General features: G+C 41.0%; 1 protein-coding gene across 5 annotated transcripts in view; it reads right to left on the bottom strand.

The window, feature by feature from the left end:
* BASP1 (brain abundant membrane attached signal protein 1) overlaps positions 1-27,641 on the bottom strand; it is a 77,906-nt gene that overhangs the window by 48,565 nt on the left and 1,700 nt on the right. Inside the window, exons 1-2 of one of the 5 annotated variants that reach the window (XM_078391711.1) lie at positions 12,271-21,554; positions 8,213-8,380 (exon numbers count right to left, since the gene is read on the bottom strand). The exons of 2 other annotated variants lie outside the window; for them this stretch is intronic. The gene's annotated coding sequence lies outside the window, so the exon portion shown is untranslated. 2 more of the 5 variants (XM_072998507.2, XM_072998506.2) reach the window with 2 other exon arrangements.

Raw genomic sequence — 27,641 nt, 5'->3', positions numbered from 1 at the left:
ATAAAAGCAAAGGCTCACTTTTGGCTCGGCCCTGAGATATTTATCAAAACAGTGATAGAGATTATTTGGATTCAGCTTGGTAGGCAAGAAATCATGCAGGCATTCCCTACAGATTTTGAAATTAGCAGTTTGACTTGAAATATTTCATTTCACAACTGTACCACATTGTGTTTTGACTACTACTATTGATTATTCCGTCTCCCTGTAAAAAATATAATTAGCTAGAAAGGTAAGTTAATGTTTTAAAAAAAACACATTGATCTTTTAATACAAATACACACTAGCTCGAGGCCTGGCATGCCGAGGTGCTTGGCAACTGCACCAACTGCCAGAGAGCTGCTGATATATTGGGAAACACACAAGGCAGGGACATAAAACAGACCCCTACTGTTTAGCATTCTGGATTGCCTGCTACTGAATTTGCAGAATAGGTCAATGACCTACAACCGTATGCACAAAGTGAGCACAAACAAAGGAGCCCTATTCAGGCATTACTGAATCTGGCACTCTGAACATATTTCAAGGTAACCGTCTAACCCCACCCCCTCCGCCATTGCTTTCTGCATGCTTTCACTGCTAAGCTGGAGCACAGGTAGCTGCTCATAAGCAGGCCCTGCATGTCAATAAGAACCCAGATTTTCTGGGATTCTCACTAGCATGGAACGTCTATACAGAAGCAGGAACATTTTTTTCAGACTGAATGGGGCTACTAAGTTACAAGGCATGTGTGAATAATGCATTCCTCATCATGTGCCATCAAGATAATTCTGATTTACAGCAACCCTTTACAGGATTTTCCAGGTAAAGAATACTCAAAAATAATTTACCATTCCCTTCTTCTAGGGCACCCTGGAACAGTGCAGCTTGATCAAGGTTACACAGGCTGGCTCTACTCAGGAGGAACAGTGGGGAATCACACTCCCAACCTCTGCAGCCAGATACCTAAACTACAATATAAAACATAGCAGTTCATTTCTGAATTAAGAAGCTGGCTGATGCAAAGTGAGACAGTAGCCTTTAGAAACTCCATAGCTTTAAAGACGTGTTGCTAAACTTCAGCTAACCAGCATGCTTTGGAAATGTCCACTATAACTACTTTCTTTCAAACACTTGTTTCTATCGTGTTGCTATCATGCTGCTGCAGGAGGAGCACAACTTGTGCAAATGAGGGTAGGAGACACTGCTGAAAATTGAGACACGGGGAGTGTTAATCATTTTAACAATATGGTCACTATAACCATGGTTAGGGCTAACAGGATGGCTTCAGATGAGAAGGGAGAGACCTAATTCTTCTTGCCTTGACTGAGATTAAAGATTACATCTGTAGTGGCCCTAAGAATAAAGGCTATTAAGACTGCATTTATAGTATGAAGCTTAGAAAAACATGGTCATAATTCTGGAGAAGAATGCAGTATAATAACTGGCTTCTTTCCACTGTAATATTTACTTCAAACAAAGCACTGTCAACCACATAAACTGGTCAGGCCAGGTAACCTGGCAATATTTTTCATACACAGAATAGCTCCTCGTTACTGCCATGATGCCGGATGTCAATGTCAGCAATAGGTTCTTCAAACAATGCTTAGCACAGTTTTTAAGGAAAGCTAAGCAACTCAAATGAATCAAGACAGAGATTTACATGAGAAAAAAATTGTCTCTTTATGCCCCTTTAATTGGGCAAAGACATCAGGCCTTGTTAAGAGCACTTCATTGAATCATTTGTTGTTTACTGAGGCAAGATTTTATTGACACGCTTTCAGGGGTAACGGAGGAATCTTTTCTATTGAAATCTGAAATCAGCTTGTCTTTGAAGGGCCTTATTTGGATAAACACCATTTGCATTTAAGCTATGTTAATTGCCTGTCATTTTTCTTTCCAGAAAGCTGACATTTGTTCTTCATACCTTTGAACAGTAAGAATCTTTCTGTAGACAGAGCAGGGTGAAGGGCCTTAGCCTCAAATTTGGAGGGAGGGCACATTCTGCTCCTGCCATGCACCACTTGGGCTTTCACTTTGTTATTCACTTTGGATAAACAGGTAATACCCAATGTTAAAGCTGGCCAGCTGTTTTGTAGCTAGCATTTCTAGCAAGAGGCCCGACCTTTCTATCAATGTCCTTAAAGACACAAGGCCAGAACAGGGTACATTTTCTAATCATTTTTTTCAAGCTCATGCTTGTGGCTCTGTCTTCACCCACAACTCTTTGTCCTGTCCTGCCAAGTGAGATTTATGGGTGAATAGGCCTGACTCAAAAGTGTCTTAAAATTTTCTGTCAACTTGAGGTGTTATTCAATCTAGCCACCGGCCCTTCATACTATATATACTTGACACCAAGATAGCAACTCAACAGCAGACATTTTGAGCTCCTCATCTGTCTTCTCAAGCATCCCCAGAGCTGGATGATTAATTCAAACTTTGAATCAGCTGACAGAATATACTTCATTGTGTTACTGGATCAGCTACTGGAAAGATGCTAATAGGGGTGTGATCATTAATATTATCAATCAGTCAGGCAGGGTGAATGGTATGGCCATGTTTAATCAACCTTTGGGCCAGCTGTAAGATTTGTTATATTCATATTTGTCAAATATTTGGAGTTCAAGTTACCATCACCATTTTTTCACTGAGAGCATGCTTCAGCACAGTAACTGTTCCAATGTTCACCTGTATTTGTGCAGCTCTTCATAAACAAAAACAAAAAACCCGCATACTGTATTCCAATCACAACAGCAAAGCAGCAAAATTGTGCCCTAAAATCTCTTGAAATCTAGTACGCCTTACATCCCACACCTCATCCAGACAACAAAACTTTGAATTTGTGCATTCTATTTCAATGGGATTTTGAATATCAGTTACATGTATGAAATCAAGAGTTGATTACTCAAGTAATCATTCACCTGTTGAGATTCTCACATCTCTTAATTCAGTTTCTTCCCTTCGGGCATCAGGTGTCCTTCCCTCAGGTATCACCCTGAATAATTTAGATGAATAAGATCAGTAGCTTAGCAGATCTTTTGGAAGCCCCTGAAAGGATGTTCTATGTAAAACTAACATTACACTTTTAGTGACTAGTGCTGGAAGGGTTTGGTCAGATTTCCACATATACATCCCATTCTAATGAAACATTTGCAGTACACAAGATTAGTTTTTAGGGCATGGGCCTTTGCGTTAAGGAGCCCAAGACCCACTGTAAAAGAATTACTGCAATAGGCTACTGCCATGAATAAAAGCAAGATTTCGTCTCTGTAGATTCTGTTTTCCCCATGATTAAATGCTTTAGGCTGTAAGATGAAGTAGATGGCTGTTTCTCAAAGACTAAGCTAAGCATCTTAAAAAAAACAACAGGCAGACGATGAAAAACAGAGTTCCCACCAGATGCTTGCGCAACAAATGCTGCAGCTGGATCCTATACACACATAGACACTCCACTTAAGACATTCACTATGAAGCACATATTCAAACTATGAAAAAGCCAGCCTGTTCAGAAATTTAAGTCCTGATATCTGCACTGCTACAAAAATTATTGCAACTGAACAGATGAAGAGGAACCAGAATATAGTGAATAAACTGTAAAAAAAAACTCAACATATCACAGCCATTTCAGGGACCATGAAATTTGTAAAGAGTACACTGCAAATTACCAATATCTAAGGAAGGGAAGACATGAAAGTTAAATAAATGCCACAACTACTTCAAGGATAAATTGAGTAGCACTAGTTGTATAGCACTACATATCTGAGGATAATTCTGAAGCTATTCTTTCAACAATCCAGCATAGATCATGGATCACACAGAGGTGTTTGAATTGACAAGCAGTCAGCTTATTCAAATAACCTAAATACAACACACACAATTTCCTACTTACACAAAGTTCAGGCTCCCTTACAACGATGGCCCCTAAGTGAACCAGCCTTGTGTTCCAAATGTTTGTATGAGAGAGGGGCATGAACCAGTTCATCTTGGTTAGTCCCAGTTCATAAAGGCGGCAGCACAGATGCTACTGCTCTCCTCCCTGCTTCCTCTGGCTCAAACAACCAGTCACTAGGCCCAGCTTGCTTGTTTTTTCCATCCTCCTTGGGTAATCTCCCAGTCACAATCAAGAGCGCAAGACTTCTCTGTCCTACCCTTTTTTCTGAGTGGGAGATCAGTCAGGAAGGCAGGGCAGCGAAGCCTGAGCTGTTGCCAGGACTGGAAGATCAGATGAGGTGGTGGTGTTAAAAACCAAGCTGGAGGAGGTGGGGGAGGGGAGCATCAGCACCTGTGCTGCTACATTTGTGAACCAAGACGAACTGGTTCATGCCCATCTGTAGTCTGTATGTAACTTCATTTTCAATAACCTTGTTTCTCCATAGTCTTCTTTTGTTACATTGCTTCTCTCAATGACTAATATATTCTGTTGCTCTCATTTTACATCAAATAATGCACCCAACCAATTAACACCCCCGAATGTAGACTTAGGTCAAATTATATTTATATCTTATTCCAGTAAAAGGTTTGTGAATAAACATTAAGGTTTCAGAAACCATACTGTCTGTCTGATCATCCCTCCATCTGTTTCTCTCTGTCCGTCTGTAATAATGTTGGGTTTTGAGTATCTTCTCATGGTAGCAATTCTTTTCTTATTGTTTTGTTATTTATTTACAGTATCTGATACTGGTAAAATATGGCAACCATTTATCATCACTGTCCATAGTGAGATGCACAGAGCCTTGACAAGGTTTTAGGAACCATATTATTATGGTTTTAGATTTTTATGGACTGCAACTACCAAGATTAGGGAGGAGGATTGAAAAGTACAATTCCAAGAAGTAGTTTTTTACAGACTGTGGATACAGGCTTCCCTGAAGAGTTACAAACTCTGAGCTTCCATCTTGTCCTTCCCTAGCTACTATGTTTAGAAAACACAAGATCAACTTTCTGCCCCACAGTCAATTGCTATTGAACCCTATAATTCTGTTGAGAGGTTCCTTTTATCCACATAGCTTTTTTTTCACTGGTTCCTCTCCTTGTCATGAAAACTTCAAACATATTAGAATGTCCACGACATCAACCACTTCCTTTTTCTTTTGATTTGTTTATCCCAAAGGCTGAGTGTTGATTCCCAGTCTTCACCCGCAGAGTCTATGGCATCACTGTTGCTCAAGGAGGCATTGTATGGAACAGCCCTCAGGTGGATACAATGGAAATAACCATGACAGTGAAAAAAATTGTTGAAATGGCCTTACAGCTTCTACCACAGAGGCTTACAATTCCATACAAACACATTAAAATGATGATGTAAAGCCATCTTGCTGCATGAAAGTGTACACACAAACACACACCTGCACAGGTGTGTGCACACAAACACACACCTGCACAGCTTTCATTCTTGAAAGCTAAGATATTTCAAAACTCAGTATCCACCAGGTTATGGTGGTCTCAGATCCTGTAGATCGCAGAACTACAGGAGAGAATTCTACGTATGTCCCCAAACTACAGATCCCATGATTCCACAGAATGGTGTCATAACAGATGAAATGGACTCAAACTGTGTAGTACAGATACATACTTACTCCCATCCTCCAAAGGGGAGACAAGCAGGGAAAACATGTTGCTGTTAAGTACAGTTCAGCACATAAGACTGCAGAATATAATAGCCCAGCATAGACATGATGAAAAAGCAGGTAATTTATGTAACAATGTGAGCATGTTATGTGCTGTCAGGTTGGGACTGACTTATAACAACTCTAGAAGGGCTTTCAAGGTAAGTAAGCTATTTACGGCATGGTTTCACCAGTTCCACACCTTCCCAAGTGAGTTTCCATGGCCTGGTGGAAATTCAAACCCAAGTCTCCTGAATCCTAGTGTTACTCCACTCTGCTCCACTGAGTATCCTCAGATATAACAGTACTAACAGAAATACAGAGACCAGAGAATATGTGTTTTCACCAGAAGGCACACACCTTTTCACTTTGGTGACTGAGTCAATATGTAGCTGAAGCAGGTTTTCATCTGAGGGACACTGATCCTTCCTTTCAACTGATATGCCTTAATTCAATAGAGTTTAATGTTTAAAGTATAATTATTTTATTTTGGTTTGATTTCACTGCTAGGTGCCCCGAACACTAATTTTGTTGGAAAACAGGGTAATAATTTAACTTATAAATAAAACAAAATAAACAAGAGAACATACATAGAGTCTTGTGGCACCATAATGACAACATTTATCTGGCATAAGTAGTCATCCACTATAGTCCACTTCTTCAGATACATCAGGGGGGACGGCGGGGGGATGGGCTACCACCCACCAAAGCTTATGGCAAATACAACCACTTAGTCATTAAGCTGCCTCAAGATTTCCTGGCTTTGCAGCAATAAACTAATACAACTACCCTCCAGCCACTCCCCAGAAATATATACCAAGAAAATATGCATCTTTAACTATGAACGGTGTAGCTAACAATCTGAGTATCTGCTGTTTCTGCCATTCATAAAATATCATAAAATAACAATCCCCACCCCATCCCCCATGCTCTTCGGTGAATGAATGTAACAGGATTCCTACTGGATTAGGCCAAAGACCAATCTAGCCTGTTTCTTACAGTGGCCAACCAGATGCTTGCAAGAAGACCATAAGCAGAACCCAAAAGTAACAGGGTCTTCTTCTTTTGTTTCCGAGCAACTGATATTTAGAGGACCACTGTCTCTGACACTGGAGGTAGTCACAATGACATTCTCCATGGCAAAACCATGTTAACCAGAAGATGTTTAATCCATCTGGAAGAAGAGCACTAATGGTTGGATGCAGTGCAATGAAATCACCAAAAACTGCTACAGTTTGTTAAAAGATTTGAAATATAACCCATCCTACAACTTCCAAAAGGAAAAGTTGCTAGTGTGGTGCAGTTAAAAGAACAAAGAAGCTTGGGACACCTTAAAAGCCAACACATTTCTTATAGTGGGTGATTCTGTGGACTATAGCTCACTTCATCAGATGGAGGAAGAAGGCAGTATTATTGCACAGCTCTGTCTGTACAGTGAGAAGGATATCACCAACTGCAGATTGCTGATAAAGGAATACTTTCTGGATCTTAGCGTATGTGTGACTCACATACAATGATATGAAATCCCATGTGCCCTAAAATAATAATAATTTTAAAAGAACCATTTTAATTATTGGCAATCTGCTGTTGGCGACAACACTCCTGTCTTGCAGGTGTAGCTATGCAACAGGATACTGGACAAAGTTATACAGAATTTCTGATATATTTTCTTTCTGCAACTGCATTTGTGTATGGTACATTGGCACGGTGCTTAGAGGTAATGAGTTACAAGTACTGTAGCTATCTGTAACTAGTTTTGGAATAATGTACATGTCACAAAGTTATATGTCAGACGTGACATAGCAAGTAGAAACAAAGGAATTTTATTGGTGTAACAGCTAATGTTCTGTAGTTACTTTCAACAGTTACTTCTCAAGGGCACCTCAAGAAATTTTAGTGGCACTTTGATAGAAATGTTTCAAGTTTTACATCTTCCTCTTATCAATCCTACCATTCTAAACAAAACAAAACAAAGGTAACAAGCCACATAAAACAAAATATAATGCAATAGTCTTTCAATAATGAAACAAGTACAGTGGACCCTCGACTTACAGACTTTTCAAGTTACAGACTTCTCTGGCTGCAAAATTTAGGTTCAACTTGCAGCCGGAGAATCGACATACAGACCAGAAAAAAAACCAAAATAGAACAAAAATGGAACAAAAATGGAACAAAAATGGCCGGTTACGGATTAATTGGTTTTCAATGCATTGTAGGTCAATGGAGACTCGACCTACAGACTTTTTGACCTGCAGCCACTGTTCCAATACGGATTAATTCCGTAAGTAGAGGGTCCACTGTAACGACAAGGCTTCTTGCCAGACACTGCAACACTTAACAGGAACAAACTACTTTGGACAGGCAGAGCTCTGGATATGCATGGTATACCCCTTCCCCCAACAAGGCACAAAACTTCACATCCTGTGCTACACCAATTCTTTGCAGACTACATGCTGGAGGGGGTCCCATTTCCATTTTAACTGCCCAAGAACATCCCTGTGCACAGCTTCCATAAAGTTCAGAAGAGTTCCCACAGGCAAATTTTCCAAGGAACCACAGCTTCCACTGCCAAGTGATCAACTTGGGGAGCACTCCAAGTGCAGCAAATACGATTACATGCCTGCTCTTACCTGGCGACAAGATTGATCCCTCCTTCCTTTGGGTTGTTTCTTTCCACCTCTGAGAAGCAGAAAGGGAAACGTTCACTGAAAGACATGGTGATTACCCTGCCGCCCCATCAAGAGCAGGGAATATATCCTAATTGTGCCTGATGGAAGTGTCAAGCATTTCGAGAGAACCTGGAATAAGAATGAGGCTGCCTGAACTTGGGCTATTAAAATCCAAGCCAGCAAAGCATCCAAAAAAGACATTAATGGATGTGCAGTCTTGCAAAACCATTGCCTTGCAAAATATTCACTCCGGACTCTAATGTGATGGCTGCTTCTGCTAAGGTAGGCAGTTTAAGCGATGCTTTGACAGTCACTGTAGTATGTTTAATTTGCAATTGTTCAACTACTGGTTCGATACATTGCATGAATTGCACGAGTGTATATTGTTCTGGAACAGAATACCCCAGGCTCTCTCAATGTCCACATGACAAAAGGGCCCGCTCTGCCCCTTACTCAAATGGTTATTTGCCCCCAAATAAAGCAAAGCATGCTGCTTAGATATCGCCCCATAGTGCTTAAAGCACTCTCTGGGCAGTTAAAAAAATAATAATTATGCAGGCTACACATTGCCCCCACTCCTACCCCAGTGAAGAAATTGTGATGCAAAACTCCAATAACTGCAGTGTTCTTATTCTCCAGTTTTAATTCATTAAAACATAAAATTTGCCTTGAGTTTTAAGAAATAAACCTTACCAGTAACTTGACACCTCCCCAACCCCCATAAACCCTCTTTATCTTCAAGTAACTTACTATGGCAAGAACAAAGCAGACAATTACAGAAGTTCAGAAAGCAGCATAACACGGGAGAGTATTTGCTTTACTAGAATGGAACTCCTAGAATCCTCCAACTAATAAAGCCACTGGCTAATGTTGGGGCAATGTTGACTAGAGGATTCTGGGAGCTGTAGTCCAAAAAAATAACTTCCCAAGCTCCAAAAACCAGTACTTTCCCACCAAAGCTATTTCAGATTTAGCACTATAAATCTATGCCAGTCCTTCAAATTGGGTCTGTGTCAATGCTGGATCTGATAATAAAATTTGGACTAACAAGGATCAACATGGAGATCAGCTAAGGCCTTGAGTTATGTATTTGGGGGATTAGGTAGTTGCTCTTGGTGAATGAACAGGACCCTAAAATATCTCCCATCTGAAAGTGTTGATAGGGTCAGGCAACTTCTTTCATTTATCCCAAGTGGGGTTTGAATAAGGCATCTTAAGACGCCATATCAAAATATACCGTCTACAGACCCTGTTCATTTCACATGCCAAGGCTGCAGCAGCACAAGAAGCTGACAAAGTTAAATCATCTTGCAATTTTAATGAAAGTGGACAGAACATATTTCCAGAATTCAAGCTAACCTTGGGATTGTCCAATGAAGGTAGAATTACTGTTCATTTGTGGGAGAGAGAAAAATCCGTAAAGATGTCTTGGCCTTATGTTTCTTTAGTTATTCTCATTTTGTGAGTGTTATTATGTGCCATCAAGTTGCATTCACCTTACATCAACAGTAATGGCGTTTTCAAGGTATGTGAGATATTTAAGGAGTGGTTTTCCCATGCCCTCTTCCACCCATGACATTCTATGGCTGCAAAGAGCTTCAGAGATGTATTTATTTATTTAAAATATTTCTATCCCACCTTCCTCCTTAATTAAAAAGACAATATTTAAAAGCTAAAGCAGTAATTATACAAATATTTTAAAGTTTAAGAAAGAATTAAACAAGTATTATATTAAAAATAGTAAGTAAAATCAAGACCAAAACACATTTAAAAGATGAGATGGGCAGGAACCTTGATTTGGAGGTCTCCCCAGCTGAATCCCCCCACTCACCAGCTGATGTGTGCTTCTCTCCACCTCCTCTTCGGCTGTTTGACCAGTCTCTGCCTGGAGCACAGGCTTCCCTGTCCCGCCTTCTTGGCTGATTGCCCACTCAGACAAGGAGGCAAGAAAGACAAACACTTGCTTCTGCCAAGGACTGGTCAAACAGCCGAAGAGGAGGAGGAGGACAGCGTGCTCAGACTTTTGTGTGGGTCATTGGCCAGGGAGGCAGATGAAGGTTCGTGTCCATCTCTACTTCAGACACAGGTCCTTAAGTCCCCGTCTGTCACTCAAGTCTTCTATACCACAATCTCATTTTACATGTCAATTTTTCACTGAGTGCAACTGACTAATTTTGGACTGTGTTCACTGATGAATGGTTGAGATCCTTAGATTTCCAATCTAGCTGCTGCTGGCAATATTATAATCAAGATCTGAAAGCAAAGATCACTCCACCCCACTTTTTAAAATTCTCGAAAGGGTCACCACTCTAGAAATACAGGGTTTCAAGCTGAGAAGCAAGTGAAAAGAAGTCTTAAATCATAAATTAAATTTAAAGGCTTCCAAAGGAACTGATCAATTCCTGCTTGTTAACTAAAACCTGTCCATCTGGAAATCCTGGCCATGCACGCTGGTGAAGCATTAGTACAAAAGGGGGAAATGGTAGTACATAGTTCTCTCTCTCTCTCTCTCTCTCTCTCTCTCTCTCTCTGTGTGTGTGTGTGTGTGTGTGTGAGAGAGAGAGAGAGAGAGAGAGAGAGCAGTAACAACAAAGCAAAATAGTTATGTCAACTTTGATGAACATTTTGGACCTATAGTGGTGAAGCAGGTTCCAAAGCGACAGATTTATTGGACAGGAGAAAAGCTGATAAGACCAAAGAGGACTGGAAAAAAGTCTCTGCCTTTCCATTTATCACATGGATATCCTTGGCTCTCAGAAATTGTTCATATTTTGACAGGACTGTACTACAGCCAAAACTAAACATCTCAATGTTGATTGCACTTCTTTCCTGTGTGCTGTTTAGCATTATATCTATCAGTTTCAACAAATGTTGGGGAGGAGTAAAACAGAATATTAACCCCCATCTGTGTTATCTATTAACTGTGACAGTTTGTTTTAATCCACCCAGGAAGTCCTTTAAGCTAAAGATGTAAAACAGAAGTGCTTAAAGAAATAATCACTCGATTGTTGAAATCAAGGCAACCAAGTGTTTAAAATGGACTGGTTTATGCCAAGTACGAGCATAACCTTCCAAAACTTTGCATGTTCCAATCACTTTCCATGGATTTCTGAGTGAAATGCAGACTTAAAAACTTAACACTTAAAAAGTATGTCTCGTGAACATTAAGCGATAGTCGAAATTTCAGGGCAGTGTTGGCTGAACTGTGGCAACCACCAAAATAGTTGGTAGAAGCAGTTCAAACTGAGACCAAATAACTTACAGTATGTGTAATAAAAATTAACCCATATTTCAAGACCATTCCAATTCTTTGTACTGCCCAATTTGACTGCTTCAGTGATTAAACAAAAACAATCGCCTGTCAAGGTTAACAGATGATGCATGCATAGTTTGCCTGGCGCAGGAAGCCTAATAGGGACTTGGCTTCACATCAGTATGCCCTGAAGGCCATTCCTCCCCTCAAAAAGCTATCTGACACTGAGAGCCAAGAAACATCCAGAGACTGTTACTAACTATTTAGACCTACAGCTTGTATAAAACAGATTGAATTCTGATTAGTCGCTGTATCAGTTCCCAGCCTAGCCTGGTTTATCAGTTTCCAGTGCAACAAACCACACCTTTTATTGTTGGGGTTGCTATTTTGTCTTGATCTGCCTAATCTTTAAAATCAGATGTACATAAGTCGGAGGAACTGATTTCAAGAGTGGTTCACCCACATGGAAACCCACCTGAAATCTCCTCAAATCACAAAGCAAGCTCATATGGAGATATCTGTGTGTATAATCACATAGACTTCCGTAATTCTACTCATCCTTTTTTCACTTTTTAATTTCCTTTTTTTAAAAAAATAATTACTGCAATGGTAAGAAACTTTTAGGGGAAGTGAAAGAAGAAAGTGCCAAAGCAGGACTGCAGCTGAATGTTAAGAAGGCCAAAATCATGACTGCAGTAGAACTACACAACCCATTGTCAACCCATTGACAATGAATACACTGAAATTGTTAAGAGATTTTGTATACCTTCGTTCAATCATCAATCCAAATGGATCCTGCAGCCAGGGAATCAGAAGACTTGAGTCTTGGAAGAGCAGCAATGAAAAAATTAGAAGAGATCATCAAGTGTAAGGATGTATCACTGGAGACTGAGATCAGGTTCATCCACACTCTTACATTTCTCATCACTATGTATAGGTGTGAAAGCTGGACAGTAAAAGAAGCAGACAGGAAACAAACTGATTTGTTTGAAACGCGTTGCTTGAGAAGAGCTTTGCAAATACCCTGGACTGCCAGAAAAATAAACAAGTGGTACTAGACCAAATCAAACCTGAACTATCTTTGGAAGCAAAAATGTTGAAACTGAGGTTGTCCTACTTTGGGCATGTCATGAGAAAGCAGGATTCACTGGAAAAGACAATAATGCTGGGAAAGGTGGAAGGCAGCAGGAAAAAAAGGAAGACCAAATACAAAATGGACTAACTTCCTAAAGGGACCAAAGGTGTAAGTTTAAAAGACCTGAGCAGGGCAGTTGAAGAAAGGCCATTTTAGAGATCATTCATTCATAGGGTCACCATGAGTCAGAGGTGACTTGGTGGCACATAAGAACAAATGGTAAGAAAATGAGTATCCGAGCATATATCACCATGACAGTGTTCATATAGGAGTCTGCCTCATCCCTGAACTGACTGCAAACTTTACTCACTTACCGTTGAATGAAGATCACCATTGTGTGATTCAGCCCTCTGGGTCAAAGTTAAGTGAAATGTCTAGACCCATTCCATTCTGAGGATTTGCTATAATGTTTACAGAATCAAGAATGTGTCAATCAGTATACCAGGTTTTCTGAGCCAGATGAAATCCAGGTAACAATACTTTTAGGAAAGAGGCTGAAACAAAGAAGTATCAATATTGTTCTGCAAAGTTTAAACACTTTTAAGACAATTGCTGTCAACCATGGAGACCAGACTTCAACACAAGTCTCAAAAGGACACTATGTCTTAAGAGCCATTGTCAATACCACACATTGTTTTGGCAAACTTCTGAGTTGCCACAAGAAGCCCCACAGTTGAGTTGCCATCACTATCTATAATTTGTTTAGAAATCAGTTTGTGAGAGAGACTGACTCATCTGCAGAAGTACATGACAGCTGAACTCTCAGTGACCTGGTAATTATTCAAGTGCCTGTGAAAAGCTACTGTGCCTCATATATTCTGGAGACTCGCTGGAGTCTTTATTCAAGGTTCTATGAATAGAATTCCCAAAGCAGACTGGAGCAAACCACAGCACATTTCCGTCTCTGCCAAGCCCCATGGTCACCACTTCCAAAATCATATTCATGTTCATGCTGAAGTGGAGCTTTTGGTTTTAGGCAAGGCATCCTATAATTTTTTTTTCTTGATGTGCTTCTTATTCCATCTTCTGTCTTCAACAGTTACGCAGAAGCTCCACAAAAGCTCCTTTCCTTGATCTAAGGGGGATCATGTCAATGGCAAGATCACTTTTTCCTTTCTTTCAGGTTTTTTAATGAACATGAAGTCCATTTGTACTTGTTCAAGATTCAAGTGATTTTACTGAAAATTTCTGCCTGACACAGTGCACTTTATTTTAAGTGGAAGCAGTCCTTTTCTGCTGGAGGGGAGAAAGAGTGTGGTCTGGAAAAGTAACAAAGCTGCTGAGGCACCTCCAGGAAGCCCTAACTCAATGATTAAGACATTCCCCTAAGGAGATGAAAACTCCCCCCAAATGCTTAAGCCATCCCAGGAAATCAATACATTATAGAGGTGACCAACATTTTTAACAAGTGTTCCCAAAGTCACATCTATAGCAAGTGAATGCCTCTCAGGCATCTGACAATATATAGGCAGCCTCCTGTGTCTTGTGGTAGGTTTTTGCCCTGGCCAGCAGCCACACTTGTTGGGGAATTATAGCCCAAACATTACTTTTCCATGTTCTGGCATTTTCAGTCTAACATACTGGAAATTACATAGCTAGAAATACACGCAAGGTTTGACCTGCTAGAGCAATGTTTTCCAACCTGGGGGTTGTGACCCACAAGGGGGGGTCACAAAGTGTTTTATGGGGGATCGTGGGTCACTTTGTATACGTTATAGCCCTCGCTAAATGAATTTCTTCCTTGACCTTTCAGAGTGGAATCTTAAAGTTAGTGTGTATGTATATGCATGCATATATGAGAAACAGGCCCTTTAGAGGAGAAAGAAGCCTACATTTTCTGAGAAGGGATGACTTTATCCTATTAAAAATGCTTTTTATGCAAATATGGTGAAGGGGTCACAGGTTACTTAGCTATTCTAAAAGGGGATTGCAACTTGAAAAAGGTTGAGAAGCATTGTTCTAGAGCTACCATCCTGCTACCATCTCAGCATACAACATGCTCCTTTATATTTGACACTTGTGTTGCTTGTACTACACACATACAAGCAACAGTACAGAACATTGTACCCCAAAGTGCCCCTTTCTCTGATGTAGAACAGATGTGTTCTAATGCATGCCAAGAGGGAAGAGTACATCTCTTCCCACACTCCAGCCTGAATAATGCCAAAATGCATTAATTCAACATTTATTGAAATTGTACAAACCATTGTGAAGACCCTGTCCAGAACAAATCATTCTGAGTCAAATATGGAAATGGATCCGATTATGTTACCTGTCATTTTTATTTAATCTTCCATAGACCATAGCAAGAATATGTAAAAAGATGTTTCAATATTTAACTTGAGAACCATGTTTAATGGTCTTTCCAAAAAGTGTCAGATCATGGTTTAGGAATACAATACTGGTGTTTACCTGCCATACCTTTGAAGATAGGCGAAAAGTAATAAGACATCATGGTTCTGTTCGTATTTCAAACTCAGAAACCAATGTGACAATAATCAACATCGGGATCTTCATTCTGATGTCATGAAATGAATCTAACCCGTGGCTTTTATGCTTTGTGCTGCAATTGTCAGCCTTCCATTTCTAGTCTTCTCTGGATGTGCAACTGAATCACAAAGAAAAGGCTGACTGTAATTGTCATGTTCATCACAGACACTAGAAATACTCCGCACAGAAAACACTAGGGGTGTGTTCATTGCAGATCGGGTGAATGCAGACAAAAAATTGTGAGTCAGGAGTGGCCAACAGAAAAGACCAGTAACTTCAAAATGCTGAGGTTCAGCAGAACAGAGTAATTCTATTATTTCCCTAGAGCAAAGCTTACACAATATGTGACCTATGCAGCCAAATTTGACAACTCTTTGGTGACTGGGGCAGCCATGTCCCACATTCCAGTAGGACAGAAGACAAAAAGAAAGTGTAGACCTTAAAAGGATGCTTACCCACTCCCTCTCTTTCTTTCACTGTGTCAAACAACCCGTCCGTTCCTTGTTATGGCTGTTTTATGTTTATTGATGCAGGCTTTATTTCTTATTTCCATATAAGACAGAAGGCACAACAAAATGCTTCTTCTCCTCAGAGTATTAGTTAATCTTTAGGGTACTAGCTTCCTGGATTTCAACAGGGTATCCTTCCTGCTCTCTGCCTCTGGTTTAATCATGAGGTCCATTTTTCTATTATGTAAGCTGATCTACAGGGCTGTTTTGAGTACAGTGTTTCCTGCATCTGCCCAGGTTTGCTGAGATAAATGACCCAAGAGGCCACCTCAAGTTATAATTCTCTACATGTGCAGGAACCAGAGAGACAAAAAGAAATCATTTACGTTCCTGGAAGAATCCTGCTGCATTACTTCAGCTAGATACATGCACACACTACAAATCTATTCTTTTCCAACATTTTCTCCTTCAGCTTTCCAATCCAAAGGATGGGGAAGTCGCCATATCTATATTATTATCCTTTTCACGTACAAAGAATAAAACAGCATTCTCACAAGAAGGATAAAGTTCTCCTATGAAACTGCCATGAAAAGAAACCTAGGATATATACAGTACGTTTAAACACAAGAGTATTTTTCCAGAGCAGGATCCACCGTAGTGACTTCATTCGTGTCCATTTGCACTGTTGTGTGTTTTAAAACAGCAGCATGTGCAAGATTTTTCCCAAATTGTCAGCTACTATAACAATTAATTGGGAAAACCCAGGGCAGAAACAAATTGGATTAGAAGAAAGAAAATACATACAATTGAATTTTTTTTTTCTGGTTTATTGGTCCTTCAGTGCCCAGAATTATGGGGCTGCAGAGAAAAATATGCAGGTCCAACTACCTTCTGGGTTGCACGCTAAATATACAAAGGACACTGCTGGCCATCTTGCTATTTGTAAGGTCCAGGTTCCACCGGGCTTCTCTCTATCCCTACTTTATTTCCAGAAAGCACTGAACTAAAATGACTCTTCCACTCAATTATATGGGAGTGAAATTTCTGCCAGCCCCTCCATTCGCAACACCCCACACCACACAGTACACCATGCCCAAGGCTCTCCTCAGTCCCAAAAGCAGAGGAAGCTACAGAAGGAAAGAGAAATTATAAAAATTCTTTCTGTCCATGTGAACTGTGTTCTGTGAGGAAGTGAGAAATTTATACTACAGAGGTATACCCTCCCAATAATCATGGCTTCTCCCAAAGAGTCTTGGGAATTAAATTCTGATGAGATGAGACACAGAAAATGCCAAGTGATCACAAAGAAAACATCACCTGCCCGAAATACAGTTCCCACCACTCTCAGGGGACGAGGGAGTGAGTATTAAATCATGTTAAGCAGGTTGTCTGGATATGCCATTTAGTGGAAGAATGCAGAGCTTGGGACACAAGGCAGTGCAGAGATGTAAACGGATACTGATATATTTAGGCCAAGCATTATGTACAGAATGAAGATGAAAGGCCAGAAGACTAGCAAAGAGAAAACTACATTCGTCAGGACATGAGAAAGAACTTTATTACAGGAGAGAGAAAAATGAAATGGGAGATGGCTTAGGCACTGGTTTTATTTTTCAAGACATGACGAAGGAACCAGCACAAGCCTTGTCAAGGGTCTGAAAGTGTTTGGAATGGAAACAAAGGAGCTGGAAATTTCACTTCAGATCCATGTACTATCAGGACAAGGGGGGGGGGTAAATAAAGGATGAAGTGCTTCCTGTTCTCCTGGGTTTGAAGCACAACATCCAGAAAGAAAAGGAAGAAAAGAGCTGCAAGATGGTAAAAGCAGGATGAGGTGGAAGAGCTCATGGAAGATGATGGTAGTTGGGTTCTTTTTCTCCCTGAACAACCAAAGAGAATGGTAAGAATCTAGAGAGGTTTAAAGTGTCAGTCAAATGGAAAAAGTGATCCTGAGAATTCACTCAAATGGACCTTTCTGTTGAAATGACAGCTGAAACGCAGCATGGACTGCAGAAGGAGGCTGTGTATGAGAATAAAGAAGCAGAGGAAGGAAAAAGTCAGGGGGTGGGGAGGAGAGAACGAGACTTTCTCAAGTTTCCTAGACAGGTTGCCCTGCCTTCTTCTCAACCCTACAGCAATGATTTCTTAAGGTTGCTGGTGTCCAATGTATTCGCGAAGGCTTTCACAGCCGGGATCTAATGGTTGTTGTGGGTTTTTCGGGCTCTTTGGCCGTGTTCTGAAAGTTGTTCTTCCTAACGTTTCGCCAGTCTCTGTGGCCGGCATCTTCAGAGGACAGCACTCTGTGCTCTGGTGTAGTTGCATTCCCAAGCCAACTACACCAGAGCACAGAGTGCTGTCCTCTGAAGATGCCAACCACAGAGACTGGCGAAACGTTAGGAAGAACAACCTTCAGAACACGGCGAAAGAGCCCGAAAAACCCACAACAACCATTGCTGGTGTCCCTTCTTCTCATGCTCTCAGTCTCTTAGAGAACAGAGCTCTTGGCTGTGAGCTTGAGCGCTAAGGGACAACCATGATTCTCTATATCTCTACCTTAGACAGAACCAGGATTCCTATCTTCTCTCCTACCACAATGTGTTTCCTTTTATAAACATTGCCTGTATTCTTTTCCCAAATAAAGAGTTTGGATCCGATTACTTTCCAGGGCTAAGAAGTATACTCTAATCACACTGATGTTTCAGAGGTCTGAATGCACGTGAGACAACTGGCAGTTCACTCTGCTAATGTATCCATGTTATTTATTTAGAACACAACACAAGGAATGAGTTACTAGATTTTCTGCTAGAGGAAGCCTCTAGCTTCCATTTAATTTATTGGTGCCATATGACAGTCCCTTACAGGAAATTCATCATGGCTACTTAGTCTGAAGCAGTAGCCTACAACTGTGCACCACTGAAGCATCACACCATAGAGGACATTTGACAAAAGAAGGTCTGGCTGCTTTTGATGCTGGCATATTACTGAAATCTATTCTATCTTTTATCACATGAAACATGGATGAGAGGCATGGAATGAAACTTCCTTATGGTGTTAGGTTTATTTATCTAAACCACTATTGCTGCTGAGCCTTACATAAAAGCACAGGAAGATGACTAGGACAGAAATGGGCACGTACAGTTGTGAATAGTTTGGCCAAATAAGCAGCAGGGAATCTGGCATCTGATGCAACTATCTGGAGAATCTTCATTGCTCTCCTTAGTGAGTCTTTCCTTCCAGGCTTTATGGCTCACGAGTATGAAAAAACATACATGCAGTGCAAAGAAATTGGTGAAAACATGTACAATAGTGTGGTGGTGGTTGTTTAGACTTGTATACTACCCCACAGTGCTAAATCAGTCTCTACACAGTTTACTAATTAATTACACAAGGAACTCTTCCCCCCCCCCCCCGAGCTGGGTACTCATTTTACCGACCTTGTAAGGATGGAAAGCTGACTCAACCGTGAGCCAGTTATCTTAATTGGGACTGAATTGAGCAGAGGCTTGACTGAAGTACTGCAATTTAACCACTGTGTTAATGGGGCTCAAAAGTGAGTAAGAGTTTCTATACCCTGTGCAATTTTTCCCCAGAAGGTATAAAACACATAACATTTTACATGATGTACTTATAATGGGAAGGGGCCACAGTTATTCCTAACTCCCCTGGCTATTCTACTTTGCTGGGGGACAGACCTATGTGTGGCACATAGCATATCCTCCCACTCCCGAACTACCTCACTCTCACCAGAAGTTGGAGACAGATTCAACTACCAGTCCAATTTGTGTATGTGCAATGGTGGTCCAACACCTGACTGTCTTTTGTCTTTCTACAGACCCCTGATATATGGGATATGCAAAGTCCTGTTACGTGTGTTAGGTACACATCCAGACAAGGATCAATACATAAAATGACATCTCTTGCTCCATTCATCATGACTTTCAGATCAAAACAACATCACACAATGAATTAAATACTGTACAAATGGTTTTAATTGACCTGCACATTATTTCCCCTTTGAAGCTTCTCTGGGCACACATTTTACTTTTTCTCCCCCAGACAAAGTACATTTAGCTCCATGCACGCTCCCAGACCCAATGATGTCTCTTAAAATGTTGACCAAGTTAGAAAAATTATGATAGATTTGTTTTCTCTTGGTAAATGGCTCAGTTATAGTTTGCAATCAATCAATAAGATGAAGAAAGCGGTCATTATAGTGGTGTATAAAATGGTGCGCTGTGTGAAGTGGATAGGGAGACGTTGCTAATATTTTTCTCATAATACTTCTATAACACAGGGTCAACCTCTAAAAGAGAATGGTGGGAGAGTCAAGAAAGTACACACAGCACATAGTCAAACAGTAGAATATTTGACTACATGTAAATGTAATGGTTGTCTTGTCACCAATGTGTACAACTTTAAGGAAGGACTAGACAAATTCATCCTGGATAAATTGTCAATAAATAATTGTCATAAGGGATATGCACACCCTCCAGTGACAATGAAACAAAGAGGGGGCACTGGTGAACACTTTCTGCTTTTGGATTTTCACGACTGGGTAAGCAGTGTACAAACAAATTGCCTGAATAGGGTGGCTTTTGGTCTGTTCCAGTGCGGCTTTTCTAATCTTCTTACATTCCTTCCTTGGGGTTAATAAAAAGCTAATGAAGGAGCTGTGGAGGAGAAATGCAGGCCCAGTCTGAGTAGCTAGCACCCTAGGGCATACGCCAGAGCATCGAACATGCTCCACCACCATTGGTGCCTGATAGCTGGGTCTGAGGACTAGTATCTTCTGTATTGCCCTGGAGTGAGAAAACTGTGAATCTGCCATGGCATCGTGGTAAGTTTAACTGCCAGTTTCTAGGCAACCATGGAGCATTCCTACCACCACCATTGCCAGGTATGCTCAAAAGGGCCCATCTAAGGAGGATTTTACAAATTTCAAAGTGACCATGGTGTCCTGTAAGGTTGTTTTAAAGAAACCACCACACCATATAAGTAACTGCCCTTCTGTCAGACCACTGAGTCAGTAAAATCTATTATTAGCAGCTTGCCCACTATTTGACCATGATTCAAAACACCATCAAAACAAGAATATATAAGAGCTTGGGAACAGGGTAGATTTGCTTTAAATCAAATTGATTTAAGTCACGATTTAAATTTTAAAAAATGGATTTTTGACAATTTAAATAAAAATTTGATTTTTAAATCAGGATTTAAATCAATTTCATTCAAATAGATCACTGATTTTTATCCACCCTGCTCGAGAGACTTATTGGTTTTGACTACAACTCCTCACATCCCCCACAAACATGGTTGGTAGCCATGCAGGCTAGGGATTCTGAGATTTGCAGCCTGAAACAGTAACTTTTCCCTGCTCTAATTTCTGTAAGTGGTAACAGCCTGCATCTTGTACCATGGGGACCCTAAGGTAAGAAGCAGCAATGCAAAGAATATTTTGCTCTGCAGCCACAGAACAGTCAGCAGTGCACACACTCTGATTTAGAAGTATATCCCACTTCTTTTCTGGCTGCTTATTCCAGGCAGTCTCTGCTTTATCAACTCCCAGTTGCACCATATGGACTCACGCCATCTGTTGCCTGAACACTGTAGCTAGAAGCATCCCACTCAAAGGGGACACAGTCTTCAGAAGGAAGCAAAGTGGTCCCACTTTTTATATAGCAAAGGATACAGAATGAAATCAAACTGCAGGATGCAGTGGACAACATAGGGTCCTCCAGATGCAACACCCAGCAGCCCTAGCCAGCCTGGACAATGTGAAAAATAATCTGAACATCTGGAAGGCGACACGTATTCCCCCATCTGTACTGTAGGATCTGTAGTTAGAAAATGCTACATTTGCTCCTCTGCAGGAGAGTAGTAGGGCATTTTATAAAAGAAAGGCACAAAGGATCCAAACAGAATTTCTGATAACATCCTATTTAAGATGTCAGGAACCTTGCAAATAGGATTGGATTGTGACCACTCACAGTAACTGTATATTTTCACTTATCTGCAGGCTCTGGGATATCCCACATGTTGGAAGCTAGGGTTTTCTCGTGTATCCTTATGAGCTGTCAGGAAAAATTGAAGCAAAATTTTATTTTTCATTATTCCGCAGAACTGAACAGTTTCCCATGTTTTTGTTTGATCGGTTTCATTTTACCAGCTGGAAATAATCTGCAGCTATTCAAACACGTCTCTCTTTAAGCAGGATGTTCAGATGCCATCGAATTTTAAAATTCAAGAAATTGTGACCTGTGGGATATTAAAATGCTGCAGGGATCATAACATCGTTTCTTAGTGTGCTAATCCTCCATTACATTGTAGACGGTATCTGAATCTCTGGTGCTTCCAAGAATGTGTCCCTTGAATTCATTCACTGCTACATTGATGGGGAAGAAAAAGGCCAGCTGGTTCTCTCTTCCCACCCCCCATCACCCTCTCCACAAAATAAAATTTAAAAAAATTCCCAAATCAGCTGAAAACTTATTCCAAAATATTCAGGCTTTGGAAAGGATTGCTATCTAGGAGGAAGACATCTTCTCTAGCCCTTTCCTGTTCTGCATACTGTATTTTGTTTTCCCTCAAGATGGAGACAAAATATGAGAGGAAAGGAAAGTATCAGACACATGTGATGGCTGCACAAAAGCATCTTATTTTATTATGTGAGATAACTTAATAATTTAGTAGGTTACAAACCTACTGTTTGTGTGTGATAAGGTAACATTACAAAAATATATTAGTGTGTTGTTGTTTTCCATGTGTTGCTTTTGCACCAGAAAAATGTAGATTATTTCCATGCATTATTTCCATGCCTGTGCAATAAATTCTACACAACCCAGCAAATCCAATATGGGAAACAATTGGGGGCAATAGTCCCCATGGCAATAATCCCCATACGCTCGTGTGCAAAAACAAAATTGTAAAGGTGCTGCAAGGAATCAATTAATGTAATACTAAAAGAGTTCTGGAAATACCCAAAGTCTCTACCAGGCTTGGCATCAGCACTTGGCATCCTAAGGCAGTTAGTAGGGCCTCACTCTTTCAGCATAGCCCACCAAGGCTGATACCTGCTCCAGGCCCAGCATGCTGGATATCTGGGACTCCATCTTAATCACCCACAACACCCCAAAGCAAGGTTCCCACTAAGCTGGGCACACGCACGCACACAAGGGTGAAGCCATGAGAGAGAGGTGGAGCCCCTGAAAATGAAAGTGTATGTTGCCCCAAAGTGACACTCCATTAAGCAACCTTGCAGTCCCATTCCTGCCATTGTCAGAAAGATCTAAGTAAGCCCATCCATGCAACAGTGCCAGAAGATTACCTTTGCTTGGGAAAATAGTCTTTAGCCCTACCCAGCTTCCACCTCACTACACAATATACTGCCCTCATATCTAAGTCAACATTTAGCATGACTGACTATACCCATCAGAATATCTGTGGGATTCTGATATCTACAGTCCAAAGAAGAAACTTCTCATAGATCTAGTAGACATCCAAGTCTTGAACTCTCATCCAGAGAGAATCATACTTGGGACCTATTTTTCAAAGTCTGAATGAGAGACAGCCATCTTGAAACAAACTAGGGGATATTTTTTATCTTCCCTTATTCTACTACACCCTCCCTTCTGCTGCACAGTAACATCTGATGTCTAAAAAATGGGCCTTTTAAGGCTCAAAAGAGACCTAGAGGTGAGACTATGTCCCAAATGCAGACAGCTCCCAACAGAGGGTCCCAGCTTATAGAAATTGTTCTAAAATATTGGGGTTAGGGCTACTAGATACTTACTCCATGGCATTTGTGACCAAAAAAATGGTACAATGCATGGTAACGTAAGATCCCATTGACCGCAGCGGGAGATTTCAGAGGCAACAGTAAGGATATAACAGTTGGTTGGACTTTTGTTTTGCATTTTTATGCAACAATTGCATCACCTTCTACCAATTCCTAAGGAGTACAACTGTTAGGTCCTGTCCTTTGTGTCCAAGATATTAACTTAAAGATCAAAACTGCAAACAAAAACATGTAACATTGTCATTTTCACTGGACATTCATTTGGTTTCTTGCACCAAGTGGAAATCCCAACTTTATATCTTAAAGCTAGCTGTGAATCGTGGGAGGTATGAAAGGGGCAGAGGTGTGTTTCTTAGCCTATCTCACTTCCAGATGCTTAATACACTAAAAAAAGGTGCATATTAGCACAACAGCAACCTGACACTGAAGCAGTCAAGTTACTAGTGTATCATGGACAGTCACAACTGGCTTGTCATCAATCAATACTAGACTTCTAAAAACCCCACTCTCTGCTTTCCCAGCCAGATCACGCACATCTTTCAAATGACAGGACATTCTTGACCTAGGCAACACAATCTGATTGCAATACAGAATAGATTTTATGTGAGGGGCAGAGAACCAGAAAGGAAGGTAGACACAGCATATGTGAAAGGCAAAAGGAGCATGGGGGGAACAGGTACTGCCCCCTACCTTCAAGTCCCCATTTAGTTTCTGAGCTCGCAAGTGACATCATTTGCACACAAGCTCCTTGGAAACTGTGTGAGCTAGAAATGTGATCTTTTCAAGCAAAAGAAAGCAAAGACAGACCTTCACTAGGTAAAATATTAAGATCGCACATGTAGAATTATTAGAGCATGACAGCACAGCAGCTCAACCCCAACCATGTTTATCTGAAAACAGCTCCCACTGATTTCTATGGGATCTGTTTCTAAATACCCTTAGAAGCCTTTATTTTAGAAATCTGGAAACAAAACCCTTCGAATTCTCTGGGACTTGCATCTGCTCTGGTGACATCTGACTACATGACTACTACAAAGCCCATTTACTAGGAATTAACCCCTTCCAAACTCAAAGAGTGCTACTTCTCAGTAAACATACTTCAGATCTGACTGTTAGTTGTCAACAACAAAGACGGATTGGCTTCATGAGTCATCCGATCCTAAGCATGTTATATGGAAGGAAGCACCATCAATTTCAAGGAGATGTAGTTCTGGTGGCTGTATAAAGGATGTGACTGCCAGTAACTTACTCAACAGTGAGACTGTTGATGCACTAAGGAGAAGTTATGATGAAAGAGTACAGTTTCCACTTTACATGGCATTTTTCATCAAATTTTTATGGCATGTTTTTAGAATTATTCCACTTTCTGCATGATAGATGTTTTTCTAAGTGCTACTGCACACTGCAGAGAGTGCTAGTTAACAAACAGATCATGTCAGCCTTAGCAAGGGACTGCAGGCTAGAAAAACACAGGACTCTTTTTAAAAAAGCCTCATATATTGTAATTTGTAGCTTCCCACTGCAGTTAATACTGCTGTCCCCTTTACAGATGGCAGTGATTTCAGAGAACACACAGTCTTGGTGTCACTTAGGAAGGGCTCTTAAAACTTCATTGCAGGAGTCTCTTTAACCAGAATGAGGAGCAGTCTAATCTTGGGAGTCTTTTTAAAAAATGCAACATACTCAAAAGGGAAGGGGGAAGTAGGCTAGAATATAAACATTATTTTAGACAGAGTGTTGGATCCGTTTTAGAGCATTTGAGCAAGATCTTTGAGCAAGGCAGTAGAGGAGCAGCTTTGGGGCGGGATTAGTTCTGCAGAGCAGCAGTGCTGTCTGATGTGGCCCCCCACCTCCTGCCCTGCAGTTACTTCACTATCACATTTCCTGGGTTACCCAATCAGCTGTTTTTGCATGTTAGTACAGGCCAAACCAAGTGAGGAAGGGAAGAGTTTGGTAGTGGGGTTGACACAGTGGTTTCCTGTGTGCTGCTTCATGTGACTGTAGAATGTTGCCTGGTACACCTGAAAGCAAGCTTGTATATGACTGAATGCACATATCTTTATTCAGTAATAAAATTGGGAACTCATCAATATGCAGAATTTCTAACTGGCAGTCTTAGCAAGTGTGAGAGGGGGGCCTTTTTTTCCTTCAAGCTTACCTTCTTCCTTCTGAAATTTCATTTCAGACAAAACAGGTCAAGAGAGCAACCCCCTCACTTGGAAAAGCCTAGAAAAAGTTCTAAATATATAGCTAAATGCATGGTACCAATAGTAACTATTAGGCGCATGTTCTAGGTAGGCCAAAAACAGGGATCCTTTTGTTCTGGTACTGGATATTTTTTTAAGACAACTGCTTCCTTTCTATTGAGACTGATCCCACAATTACCATGAGAATTAAAAAAAAAAACCCACAAAAATGCTCTCAAAACACTCTATGTACTGCCAACACCAGGCTTTTAAAACCGAAGGGAATCTTGTCCACTGCTCAGTCCAGTATTTGTTTTGTTCCCCAGACTAAAATCTGCTGGCCTTCTGTCACTACTTTGTTATGTCCTGTGGCCAAGGCAATAAACTGTTGACTGATTGTTTCTGAGGCCTATAGATAGAGGTTACACAATCAGCTTTCTGAGATACAGTGTTCAGTTGACCCAACCACAGATACAGATAAGTGTATTTGTATCTATCTATTTGTCCATCCATCCACATAGCGTGCCTCGAAATGATAATTATCTTCAAATATAGCAGTTTTTCTCCTTTGGCAAATCTTTAAATAGATCCATGCCAAGCAGACCTTGAAAATGTGGGGTCAGTTTATTGCTCTGTCTGCCTCTAGCATGACTATGACAATACAGACAACCCAACTAACTAATCCAGGGTGAGCGCAATCATTTTTTTTCCCAACCTGAATGTAGAAATCTTCCTTCTACCTCTCAAGTTGTCGCCCTTAAGCAAATATTACTGCTCAAAAGCTTCCCAGTGACCCTTACATTTTTTTAAAGTACCCTACCAGAAATAACTAGGATGCCAAATGTTTCACCAGGAACTAAACCGCGAGCCCATGCCAAGGACCCAGCTAGACTGAGATAAACCTGGCTATCAGCATCATCCTGCCAAGTGCTACAGGTTTGTGTGGGTTTTTTTAAAAAAAATATCTCGCCTCTGTTGCGAATGTGAGGGGAAATGGTCACTGCACCCCCTTGATAAACTATACTTTGAAATGCGTGGAGACAAAGGTGGGGAAAAGAGATACGGGTCTCAAGGGGAAATCACTGCAAAATGGAATTCGGAGTCCTCTTTCCATCCCACCTGACACACACATACATGACAGGAGAAAACCCAGGAGAACAGAAACAGCCTTCTTCTAAGCAGAGAAATCTGGCAAGCTGTGTCTCTGCCTGAATGCCTCCTGGAGCGACATCTTCTTCACAATATCATTAGACGTGGGATTTAATTGTATGCAGTGCACTGAAGTTGCCTAATTGTCCCCTTCTAATGGATTGGCCTAATTAGTGCCGCTCATCCAGTATCCTTCGTGTTGGCAGACAAAATGGCCAGCCTGGCAGGGAGACTCGTTGGGGGAGCGGAGGAAATGGTCGCCCCCGCTTCTCAGCACAGTTGCTGGGAAGGCCATTTTGCACAACACTGGACAGCAAAAAAATTAAAAAAAATCGACTCAAGCCTCTGCCTATCTTGTTCCTTTCTTTTTTTTAAATCTGTCTTTTCTCCTCATAAACTTGAAGGGCTGATTTAAAAAACATTGATTTTCCTACCCAGGAGGAAAAGGAGCTGCGATGGTATTGTTAGGATGCGGTTAGCCCAAGCCATTGGGATTTTCTTCCCCAGCTAGTCTTAAAGGCACTGCCATTCACTCATTCACGTGGCGTTGCGAATCTGATGCTGAGACTCAAATCTGCCTCTTTCCTCTCTGCCTCCCTCCCCCCCACCCTGGCCACTGCCCTGGTTTAAAACCCACGCAATGTCGAACAATGAAGCATCTCCGGGCAAATGGCTTTCCTCAAATGCCGCCCTCCGGGCACGGAATGATTACGATCTCAAGATGCCTGCCTTTGTTCCACCACCGTTGATCGGAGCCTGCCGAAGGGATGCAAGCAGCCTGGCCATGTCCCTTTTTTCCCCACCCTGCTCTCCTACGCATGCGCGGGACGAAGACAAAGGAATAGGTAATTACAGGAGTGAGTTTCATTCATTTCCCTGCAGTACTACTGCAAAATAAGAGGGAGAGGGTTGTTTCCCCCCCCTCCTTTCCTT

The sequence above is a fragment of the Pogona vitticeps genome, chromosome 4, assembly GCF_051106095.1.
Source record: "Pogona vitticeps strain Pit_001003342236 chromosome 4, PviZW2.1, whole genome shotgun sequence".
Lineage (NCBI taxonomy): Eukaryota > Metazoa > Chordata > Lepidosauria > Squamata > Agamidae > Pogona > Pogona vitticeps.
This window is presented reverse-complemented; position numbering and strand designations above follow the sequence as displayed.